A 10,320-nucleotide genomic window follows, 5' to 3' on the forward strand; every position below is an offset into this window, starting at 1 on the left:
GTACAGTTTGTTTGTGATAACTTTATAAGGTATATAGCTTGGAACAACAATACCATTTGCTCACAAAGATGGGATGTAATGGATAGTAAAGTAGATACACATTCATTACATTTATTTTACTTTCAGCTGTTATAAATTATAGTCCATATAATGTACACATATGAGGTTTTTTAAAATGAATATGGGTTTGTGAGAGTGCCACTTAACATCAGTCTGTAACACATTATTTAGAGATTGTCTATGGGCTCTTGGTATGTTTACCACTTTTTAAATTTTTGTTCTAAGTTTAAAAGTACTGAAGGTATTGGTATCTTCACCACTTCTAAAAAAATAGTTTTAAAATTAGTTTAAAAGGACCAAAGAGGAAATCACAATTCAGCATGGAATTGATTTTTGTATCAGCTGGTTTTAAATTAAATAATAATACAGTATTAAAGAAATTGCATTGTCATCTCCTCCTGTGAAGTTGCATTACGTTCTGTAGCCTTGGCTCGCTTATTAATCCTTCAGTAGCATGCACTTAATTGTTCAGCAAATGACACAACACGTGAAGAAATAATACCAACAATGTGATTTATATCTCTCCAGGCAAAACCATGGTGACTGGGTCATCTGCCTTTGCTTATTATACTGCAACACAGGAACAGCCTGATCTGAAAACAGTGGCCAGGTAGGACACACTGAAAATATGTACCCTGGAAACAAAAGGTATGTCTGCTCTATGAGTCAAGCACAAGTCTGAATTGCTCTTAGAACGAAACAGATGTGTGGTGGTCAGGACCTTTGAGGCTCTGAGCTGGTGTGTGCAGAGCAGAACAAGCACAGTGTGACCACTAAAGCCCAGCCTGGTTGCAGGACACTCTCAGGAGCGAGCTGGGGGATGCAACCAAAGAAACACATTTTACTCCAGTGGGATGTAGATACATTGAGTCAGCAGGGAGAGAGAAGGGGAGGGTGGGTAGAGAGAAGGGATTTTTATAGCTGGTGGGGGTTCCCACTGTGAGTCCACCCAGAGTAGTGAAACCACTTTGCCAACACAAGCATCAGTTCACCAGTTTCTAGACAGTGGCTAGAAGTGGTGGAGAGCAGAGCCTTCTGGAAATAGTTTTTAACAACTAGCTCTCCCACAGCAGAAAGATTGCCTCCAGTCCAACCCCAAGCTTTGGCATGTCAGACTTCAAGTCTTCCAAATACAGCATGTTTTAAAGATCAAGTAAAAAACCTGGTGTATGTAGATTGTATGGCTCATTATGTTTACATCTCCTTGTGTCTTGCTGTGTACTTAGAATGACAAAGGGTGGAGATTTTCTGGTGCAACCAGCTATGAAGGGAAGAACCAGTTCAGCCCATTTGTTCTTCAGCCTCCAGAATCTGCTGAAGAGCAGAAACTTGGTGTCCACTATGTTCTGTGGGTGCACAGTTCATTTTTTTTTCAGTTAGTATGTATTTTTCCTCCAACTCCACTGTTCCCATTTCTCTTGCCTTTTTCCAGCATAATTAATTTAAAAACAAACTTGTTTTTAGTAAAAGGAAGTTAGAAAACAAATGTATTGAAAATAGGACAGTTTTCTTTCCTTGTAAGTAAAACAGGCTCCCATGTGTGTCCTACACATTTCACAGGATCAAGGCTCCAGGGACGTTGCACATTAGCATTTTGCATTGTGGCACTCTGACTTGCCATATCTTTTGTGTTTATTTTTTTCTATTCTGTCTTTTTTTCCCATTCCCTTCTATTTCTGGTCTTTTTGTTTTGTCAGACAGAAGATAAACACTCTACAGGCCAAAAAGAAGTATCACTTGGGTATTTCATGGATTGCATGAAATGCTGTCCCTGGAGAGCAGTAACTGAAAAGAGTTCAGGCAATGGTAGCCCAGTTCAGCCAGGTTGCTAAGTGGCAGAGTCTTCACACACAGGTGTCTGTCAGGGGGGTCTCGAGTTCATTCCTGTTCAAACTCTGTGTGCCACCTGCACAGCTTAGGGCACCTGCACTGCAAGGCTGCAGGCTGTGCTCTGGACATCTCTGAAGGGAGAAGTGCAGGCACACCTGCCAGCTTAGTGTGTATTGAGATTGCCTGGATCAGTCAGGCATGGTCAGAACGTATCTCAGCCCACTAGTCGGGGCAGCAAGGCCTGCTCCTCATCTGCAGAGAGTGGATGGCCCAAAGTGCCCAGAAGATGCACAGTGGAGTTTGAACAGGGTGGTATAGAAGGAAGGTTGGAGGGGTGGGTCACAGAACTTGCTGTGCTTTTCACCTCATGGTGCTTTTGGACATAACAGCTCTTAAAAACCTTTCCAGGCTTCTTGCTTCGGTTTGGGAGAGTCTCTGAACCCCACTGAGAATCCTTTACAATGCTGATTTTGTTGTTTAACCTGCTCAGGCCCTAAATGTTTCTGTTCTAAATTTTCAAGCTGCGTGGTTATGAAGAAGCAATAGAGTGAGGGTCTCTTGCTTATTTGGGCTCAGATCATAATTCCAATTCTGTAGGAATTAGAAGTGGAGAACCCTTTGCTTAGAAAATAATGGGAAAACAGAAAATAAGAGCCATGAGAAAAGGTCTATGAACTGCTGGCAGTACAGGTCAGGATGGAAAGCAAGCACAGGGTGTTATATTATTCCTGTGACGGTCATCTGTAGTACAAGCTACAAACACTGTGGACCTTAAAGACATCTCTCTTGAGTTCTAAAATCCTTCAACTAGTCTGAGTCATTTGTACAGCTGAACAGACTTGAGGTCTCTGAAGTAAATTTGAAATACCTGTAATTCTGCAGAAAATTAGGGAAGAGTTATGTAGTCCCAAAGCAGAGGAAGAAATAAAAAGGAGTCATAAAACCTCTGGTCTCTGGGAAAGCTCTGGGTGAAGATGACTTTCTAATAGAATTTTCTAAACTCTCTCAGTCTCACTTGGCTTCTGACATATGGAAAAAATTTTGAAAGGCCAAAGCAAAAGGGTTCCATTTCAGCATTAATTGGAGTGTTGGGCTTTCTTAACTCTCTCTCCTAGGAAATAACTCACCAATGCACCATTTGCAATAATTAAATTACAGGCCAATTCTTCTGACTAATGTGACTCAGAAGACACAGGTTAAAACAGCATCAAGAAAATGTCTGAGCAGCATACCTTATGGACAAGAACTTAGCATATAACTTGAGGTTGACATTAATCAGAAAGCTGCTAGAGAGTCTTATAGGCCTGTTATTATAATTTGCTATTTTTAAAATTCTCTGAAGTAATCAGAAAATCAACCAGCTCAACATCCCTAAAGAGAGCTGCTTCCCACCCACCAGCAGTGGCTGACTTCACTGTTGACATAAAAACCATGAAGATCTCAGTCTAGTATTCTGCCATGTAATTGTATCCTTAATTTTGGCCTTGTTGAAAGTCTGCTAGAAAACTGATCCTGTGTGTCCTCATTAGAAGCAATTCATATGTAAATCATTTAAGAATTTTTTTTTTAACTTAAAGAAAGAAAACATTCCTGTGACTCAAACACTCTGCAGGCTCTTGCTCTTCTTGTGGCTCCTGTGTGACTGTGACTCCTGGAAAATCTGTGCCTCCTGGCAAACCAGAGTGAGAAGGTTGCTGGCTAGTCTCACCTTCTCTTGCCTTAGCTGCTGGAGAAAGCACCTGTCCAGAGACTTTACCTTTCCCAGCCTTGGGTCAGCCACTGAAGGACGTGAGATGAAACTCTGCTATCTTCTATGCTCTTGTGCCTGGCATACACCCATGGAAGGTGCTTCACCATCTTCAGTCAATAGTAGCCATCTAATTACCAGATTTTCTCCATCCTGGAAGGTTTAATTTTTGCTCTTTTATGTGCAAAAATAAGTTGAAGTGGTAGTAGTGGAATGATATCCTGGTGTTGAAATGGAATGATTTTGAAAAGACATGAAATAAACAAGTCAGATGACATCTCTGGGCCTTTATCAATAAAACTGATGAAGCAGCATATGAGGTAACAGCCAAGTACTTGTCTAAAAGTACAACTTTGATAAAGTTTGGGCACCTATTTCTTCTGAGTATTTCTGGAGTTGGAAATGGAAGTTATCATGAAAGTGTTGACAGCAATTTGAAGGTGTAAAGGAATACTGCATCTTTACCATTTCTATGCTTTTGAATTGGATGAGCTGAGTCCTTCACACTCTTAACTGTTCCTAAAATATAATGTCTGAGGTATTTGTCTCTAAGAAAGCTGAGTTTTTGTTGCTTAAGAATTAATTTTGAACTACTGCTGAAGGTGTTTGGAACTTCTCTTTGGCACCTTGTTATTGTAGGCACGTAAAAATGTAGACGAGTGGGACTAGGTAGCAGATGATGAAATTTAAGTTGATTAAAATCTGTTTGTCAAAACCCTATTTTTTCCCTTGTATAAGGAATTCTACATGAAAAGGTAGGAAGGGAAAAATAAAGGTAGCCCTTGAGATAATTTGGGGCATCTTGTTCATGAATTGTCCAGTTCAATGCAAAAAACCCCAAAACTTACAGCTACTAGGAATCTGACCTCGTGCCCAGAAATGTGCAAAAGCACAGCTGGCCCTGTCTGGGCTGCAAATCAGCTTTAACACTAATGGCAACAACTTTATTTCAAGAGAGTATTTAGCTGCAAAAAATGAATAGGGGCTGCATGTTCCAAATGTCATCTGTCAATTTAACAAATGGCAACTATATACACATCTTAATGCCAGATTGCTGTTTCATTAGGCTCCTTGTGGGTTATTCCTTCTTGGTAGCTGGCATTATTCTAGCTGGAGCAGCAGAAAGGCAGGAGGGCAGAAGCTCTCTTGCGGTGCAGAGCAGCTCCTGGCTGCTTTCAGGGGGCAGCAGGAGAGAGACAAGAGCACAAAGTGGAAATATGCCAGACGAGATCAATAGCGGGGTGCGTTCCTCAGCAGAGCCGGGTTAAGCTCGTCACAGGAGCAGACACAGAGATGTCTCGGAGTCAGCTTTGTGACTGCAGCCTCGGCACACAGGCAAGGGCTGAGCAGCACTGCCCCAGGGTGGTCTGAAAGCTGAAATGAGCAGGCAGGTGGTTCCAAATGGGAGCACTCTGCAGCTCTGCCACACAGGATAAAGGCAGATCAAAGGCTCGCAGGAACGAGCAGATAAACTCTCAGTACAATATGTTGAAGTGAGTGAGTGCTGAGGGAACAGCCATGGCACAAGGTGAAGGTAAAGATGGGCAAGAGTCCACTCTGCCCACCCCCAACCCACTGCAATGCCATTTCCAAACTGTCCTCTGTGGCACAGCAGCGCTGCAAGGACTCTGCATCTATAGGTCAATCCACAGGCTGGCTCTCCCTGAGCTGCAGCTGCCCATACCAAAATTGCTGGATTTCCCATGCAGTGCAAATGCTTCTGAAGTGTCCTCCATTGTAAGTAATGAAGGTTTTGTGGCTACTGTGGCTCAGAGCCTTCAGCCCTCTCTCTCATCACTGGTAGCTCAAGCATCCTGATGGAGTACACTGACAGGATAAACATATTGAAATATTTAAAAGTGCACTAAACAGGTATAGTTTTGAATGATTCATTCAGGCTACTGCCAGTACAAGTGCTCCACAGCATGACTGGAAAAAGGTTGCAGAGGGCAAGAAAATTAGTTTATTTAAAAAGGACTTATTGTCTGTCTCCAGTGTCAGGTTTAGTAATAACAGGCTGGTCAATACAGCATCAGTGTGTTCTCTTGCCAGGCAGCTCTGGATGCACAGGTGAGGCCAGTGCACAGAAGAGCACCTAGGTATCTTTATTCACAGGATAAACTGACTGCATTTGCTTGTACCACAGCATCCAGGGCAGTTCATGCTGGGATTCAGAAACCACAGGTAATGTCAACCAGTCTCCAGCCGTCCCACAGCACTCCTGCTAGGAACCTGCTTCCCTTCAGGAGAGTCCCCCTGCTCAAGGGTGAGGGGCTCAGCAAATGAGCTGCTGCATTCAGCACCTTTCTGGGAAGCTTCTGAGAAGGGAAAATTGCATTGGATCCTCACAGAGTGCTGGCATATGTGCTGACACATGTGTGCAGAGACAGTGCAAGGTTCTGCTGGGGAGTCAGAAGCAGAGTTTACTGTGAGTCCAGTCTCCTAACAAACCTCTTCTCCTGTCAGACCAGCTGATAATCAAATTGTCCCTTTTTCTTCTTTCAAGAAAAACAGGTTTTGCAGGGAGATGGAACATAGTTACTTGTCTTCATTTTACTTAAAGTGTGTGGAAAAAGCTGGCAATCTTTAGAACTCGTTGTCCCTACAGCTGGTTGTTAAAAATCGTGCCTGTTTTTTTCCGACTGTCATTTGGCTTAAAAGATGTTGCCTCTCCCTACAAACCTTATTCCTCTTGCGCAATGTGGCTGCACAGATCATGGCTGTTGTTTATATCCTCCCAAACTAATGTGGCTGTGATGGTTACCTATAAGGCTTGAAAGGAGAAAGTATGAATCAAAGTCATAGGAAGTGTTAATTTTTATTGCACTGCCTCCTTGCATGCAGAGAAACCTCTCAAGGCTGGGAAAGTGCCATGGCAAACCTTTCCCCACAGGTACATGTGAAAACCTGACACCAGAAAAATCAGTGACCCTCCAAGAACACTACAATTGCAGTTCTGTCTTAATTTCAGAACCTGTCCCTGCTTTATCCAGCAAGACAGCCCACACAAGCACCACAGCAACTGAGGCCTGTGTGTGCCACTGAGGACATTGCATCACTGCTCAGGCAGAAATCAGAGATGAGCCCAAGTCTCTGCCCCTGGCAGAGCCCTTCATTTTATTTCCACACCCCGCCCCCTGTTTCTTTTTTTAAAAGCATTTAGATTTTTAAAAGACAAAAGGAAGGCACCATGTGAAAACATCACTATGGAAACATCTCAGGCTCACTTGTACTTGCCTGCCAAGCAACTACCTAACTGAAGTTTTACATCCTATTGGATCACTGTTGGCCATCTGCTCTCCTTCAAACTTCTCTGAATTCCATATTTTCCTGAAAAGTTCATTTTTAGAAAGAAGGGAGGAGGAGGCAAAGGGAGAATCCAGTATTCTTGGCTAGTGCAGAGCTATTGTGAAAAAGGAAGATAAACTCACTTTGGGGCAGCCTCTTAAAAAGACAAAGATCCATGTTTTGTGAAGTAATTTCATAGAAAATACCTTGTTTCTAGATGCACTTTAATGATAAGAGTATATATTGGCAGCCACAAGGCAAAACACACAAACAGCTGCTTCTAGTACTCTTGCACTAATTGTCTTCCTCTCCCCTTCTCTCATTTAGCCTCAAATGTATTTTCTTCTAAAATGTAACAGTAACTGCCTACACTGGAGTTGTTGGCTGCAGGCTCCACAGTCTTGCTCCAAATAAAACACAGAAATAGATTTCCTGCCAAGCACCGAGGAAGTTTGAATACTTTAGTTTTTAAAAATATAATCTTTTTATCAGTGCCCTAAGCCTGCCAAAGGTAATTATGGGCCACGGCGCATTTACATTAATGCATAGGACCTACAGACATTTCAAAAGCTTAATGGAGAAACTCCATAAATGTACGTATTGAAAAACAAATTAATTAAATTAAACTGTCATGTAAAGATATCACTTAATTTTGCAGAGCGGAAGGCGCTCTTAATGGGAATGGAATGGATCAGTGAGCATTTCAAAACCCAAAGCTATAATTTAAATTCAGGCTCTCCTCTAGTGTGCAAGTCACAAGACATATTTATTATAGCCTTGGATTGTCAATTGTAATCGGTTTAGCAGAGACAAAGCCGTGTTGTTTTGCTTCCTGCCCTCCTAGCTGGTTCAATATATTTTGATGTCAGACTATTGACAAGCAAACCAGAAGCTGAAATAAAATCATGTTTACCTGTGATGAACTGGCAAAAATGCAGTCCAAGGTAAATGTAACCCTGAATCCCAAACGTTAATTTTTCAAGCAGCAAGGGAAAAAAGGTGAAGCATTTAAACTTCTTTAAATAAACCAGCTGAATATATTTACTGCTGCTTTTGGGGCCTGCTATGTGGCAAACTAGAAACAAATAGATAAAAATAAGTAAAACCAGTGTGAAAATGAATAGCATCATTTAGCAGCTGCTGCTCTTGAGTTTTCCAGGTGTCAGTAACACTTGAAGTTGTTGCTCTTGACACTCCTCTAAAGCTAGAGCCAAGGCCCAACACTAGGTCTCCAGCAAAAAGACAGAAATACTTCTTCCAGGATGTGAGACCCAGTATGCTGCAGGATTTTCACCCAATTGCAGCAGTTATAAACCAAGCCTATGCTTCTGCAGCCATGAGGAAGCATCTTCTCATTGCATAATCGTCCAAGAATTCTAACATTCTAACATTCTTCCTTCTGTATTCTACAATTCTCTTTCTTGTTAAGTTCGGTTTTTGATCTAGAGCACTGAAACCAGTCAGCTCATCTGGTTATAATAGTCGTGGCTTCCTCCTGCCTTTTTATAGTCCCTGCATTTAGTCATGGAGAGGCTTCTCTGAACCTGAACTGAACTTTCCACCCAGGATCCCTGTAATTTCCCGTAGATCTCTCAAGTTTGGAAATTCAACTCCAAAAAATGCTCTGAAATGTTTTGACAAACTCAAAACTCACAGTTAGGGAGAGCTGTGGCCCAGCAGACTGGGACAGCTGCTTGAGGCACACCTCTGAGTGCAGTGGCACAGGAGCAGCCTCCCCAGCTGCTGCTGCATGGTGGGATGGCCATTTGCAGGGAGGGAGGAGGAGCCAGCTGCATGGCTCTGAGGAGTGGCTTGTGCTCACACAAGAGTTGGTTTATTTCTTTTATGAAAATACCTGCGCATCTGCATTTGTTCTTACTTGCATATGTAGCAGGATTTTCTGGTGAATGGATTGCATTTTTGCTTCCAGTGTAATCTTTCAGCAGTTTGTTCCACAAGATAATTATTACGCTAAAAAAGCCCAAACCCAAGAAGCCAACAAAAAAGCCAAAACAAAAAACCCGCCAAACATCCATATTTGCCTCAATACTAGACCACTGTGTTCTTTTGCTTACACACTACAGTAAACAGAAGTATCTTTTATAATCTTTCTGTAAAACGAGAGTTTTTATCTTGCTGAGATATTAATCTCCCATGCCTCTGTTCTGAGATGCACATTATTATCTTTGATCACTCTTAGGAGAAATTTTTATTTTTCTCACCCTCTTCAGTCTCTTTTGGCTTTGCACAAGACTTGAACTGTTTATTAAGTGACAGGTTACCACTGACTCCTATTACAAAAAAATTCTGTTCCAATTTAAGGGTTGAAAAATTTGACACAGCTTTTAAAATGTGTTTTGACCTACTAGCAGTAATCTCTCTGCTTATTTACATGGCTCCTACTGTCATACATGTTCCAATAACAACATCCCTCTTTGAAAGAAGGCAATGGGAAAGGAAAGTGTTCATAGCCCCTCTGAAAAAGAAAATGTTGAGAGATTTAGGTCTTGGTCCAAAAGAGAATGAAGGCTCCAATTCCTACTGTTACTGATGTCAGTGTCTGATATCTTTCTTTAATTTGGACTTCAGTGATTTCTTCAAGGTATAAGAAAATTATGGCCCAGCTGAGATCTGAATGTATCTGTAGCAATAAATTGCTATCTTCTATCACCAGCCAAATACCATAACCACAGGCATGCCCGTTTCTTTCCAATAAAGCCATCCCAGTCACTAAAAATGGTCTTTTCCTAAATAGCTTTTCCAGCTTAGCTGTCTGGTTCACAAGCCCTTGGAGCTCTGAAGCAGATGAAATCTATGAACACAGTCATAACTTTTGTTTATGGAATGGGAAAGACTCAAAGAGGGCTCTAAGTAATGGTCAGGAGAATAGGACAGGCCACTGACATCAGTTAAAGGGCTTAAGTTAAAGAAATATTATTTCTAAACTCTGAAAACAGCTGTTATGGTAAAAATGCTTCTTTCCCATGTCACTTTGTAAACATTAAGTAAATACATAAAATACAATTTCTAAGTTATTAAGAGCAATGGTGGCAAAGTAATGCTTTTAATATTCTTTTTAAAAACACTTTTGAAAGTATTTATTTGAAATATTTCAAAGGTTTATTGTATTCAGTTTTTATAGTCATAAAATTTTGAACACTCCTCTGCATAAAATAAAAAAAGCTAGGGCATTTTTCAAATTTCTGAATAACAGCCAAATAAACTACAAACAATTTCATGCTTAATGTAAGTATCCACTAAGGGGTATACAATCAAGATTGAACTGTACTTGTATTCTTAATTCATTAGTGGAACTTGAAGGCCCTCTTCTGGATTATAAATTACTGCATGGCCAAGCAAAGTACATGGAAATGACAAAGCCAACCAACACTATG

This window comes from Lichenostomus cassidix, chromosome 3, assembly GCF_008360975.1.
Source record: "Lichenostomus cassidix isolate B80296 chromosome 3, HeHo_3.0, whole genome shotgun sequence".
NCBI classification, from domain to species: domain Eukaryota; kingdom Metazoa; phylum Chordata; class Aves; order Passeriformes; family Meliphagidae; genus Lichenostomus; species Lichenostomus cassidix.